This window comes from Arvicola amphibius, chromosome 2, assembly GCF_903992535.2.
Source record: "Arvicola amphibius chromosome 2, mArvAmp1.2, whole genome shotgun sequence".
In the NCBI taxonomy this organism is placed as follows: domain Eukaryota; kingdom Metazoa; phylum Chordata; class Mammalia; order Rodentia; family Cricetidae; genus Arvicola; species Arvicola amphibius.
The window spans coordinates 19,736,968-19,739,327 of record NC_052048.2 but is presented as its reverse complement, the minus strand read 5'-3'; positions in this window follow the sequence as shown (position 1 = coordinate 19,739,327).

Genomic DNA, 2,360 nt, shown 5'->3' with positions numbered 1-2,360 from the left:
AGAGAACTTCAGTAGTGTATCGTGATACAAGATTAATTTAACAACTGAGAAGCCCTCCTATATACAAATAACAAATGGGCTGAGAAAGAAATCCAAGAAAAAAGACTTTTTATAATAGTAACAAATAATATAAAGTATCTTAGGACAACTCTAACCAAACAAGTGAAAAACCTGTATGACGAGAACTTCAAGTCTTTAAAGAAAAAAATTAAAGAAGATATCATAAAATGGTAAGATCTCCCATGCTCATGGATAGGTAGGATTAACATAGTAAAAATGGCAATCTTATCAAAAACAATGTACTGATTCAATGCAATCTCCATCAAAATCCCAAAACAATTCTTTACAGACCTCAGAAGAACAATATTCAATTTCATATGGAACAGCAAAGAACCCACACATCGGAAACAATACTGTACAATAAATGAACTTGCAAAGGCATCACCATCCCTAACTTCAAGCTCTACTATAAAGTTATAATAATAAAAACAGTTTGGTATTGGCATAAAAAGCAGACATGTGGATTAATGGAATTCAACTGAAGACCCTGACATAAATCCACACACCTATGAACATCTTGTTTTTGACAAAGAAACCAAAATCATACAACGAAAAAAGAGAACAACTTTAATAAACAGTGCTGGCCTAACTGGATGTCAACATGCAGAAGAACGCAAATAGATCCGTATCTATTGCCCTGTGCAGAACTCCAGTCCAAGTGAATCAAAGACCTCAACATTAATCCAGTTACACTGAACCTGACAGAAGAGAAACTGGGAAGTATCCTTGAATGCATGGGCACAGGAGACTACTTCCTTAATATAACACCAGTAGCAAAGACACTGAGATTGACAGTTCATAAAGGGGACCTCCTGTGTCAGAGCCTGTTCTGACAGGAATCAGGAGGGGGTACCTGCAAGTGCTCAGAGGTAAAGGAAATGGCAGATTGAGAGAAAAGGAGACAGAAACACAGGATAAATCTGGGAGGACTGAGGATGATACCAACCTGTCCCAAGTTTATTTCAGAGCCTGTTTATGTACAAAAGCAGAACAAAGAATAGCACAGCACAGTAAATCAGTATCTAACAAGATCATTCCTGTCCTTAAGTGAGCAGTTTCAATTTCTATCTCGTTATTCTTGGGATTTGGCATCATCAGTATTCTTTCTACTAGATAGTGTTTTCTTTTCTTATGGGCAAAATGTTCTTTCTCACAGGCTTAATTAAAACTTTCTCACAGCCCTCAAGGATGCAGGCAAATCAGGCAAGCTTGAACTTGACCAGAATTAACTCCAGATGGAAAATGAGTCACATGTGAGCTACCACACTCCTGAAACTGAAAAAACTTCCATAAGGCAAAGAACATAGCCAATAAGACAAAAGAGCAGCCTACAGAATGGGAAAAGATTTTCACCAACCTCTCATCTGACAGAGAGCTGATCTCAAAATACATAAAGTACTCAAGAGACTAGACATCGAAATACCAAATAATTCAATTTAAAATAAGGTATCAATTTAAAAGAGAATTTTCAACAGAAAAATCTCAAAAGACATTTAAGGAACTTCTCAGCATTGTTAGTCATCAGGGAAATTCAAATCAAAATGACTCTGAGATACTATCTTATACATGTCAGGACAGCTAAGATCTAAAATACTGATGACAGTTTATGATGGAGAGGATGTGAAGTAAGAGAAACATTCTTCTACTGCTGGTGGGAGTGCAAACTGGTAAAACCACTTTGCAAATCAGTATAGTGGTTTCTCAGGAAATTGGGAATCAATCTACCTCAAGATCCAGCGATACCAATCCTGGATATATGACCATAGGATGCTCAATCATACTACAAGGACACTTGCCTCAACTCCTCTAGGTGCAGGCAACCAAGGTCTCCCTTGCAGAGTAAAAAGTCCAAACTCAGGACTTCAAATCCCACTAATCACCACCCTGGAAAAGTCCACTATTCCAGCTCCAAGAAACTATATATAAATTTCTGTCTTCTGCCAACTTCTCTGTTGCTTCTTGCCCAAGTAGAGGTAGCCACCCTCCTGGGTTTTTCCCTCCCAATAAATCTCTTGTGTGATGATTGCTGTGCAGTTTGACTTTGTGGTATTCCTTGGCTCCCCACTGCCATGATACCTTTCCCTCCAGAGTTGTACCAGTTGCATTGAGGAAACCTTTCTCCTTGCAGCTGTAGAACTTCCATTGGCAAAGTCTTTCCTCTCAGAGATGTTAGCACAGTGCTCTCTTCTGGCATGCAGGCATGCATGCTAACAGAGCACTCAGACACATAAATAAATAAATCTTAAAACAAACAAAACACAGATAGAACAAAAGATTTATTGAAAAGTGAATATTAATGA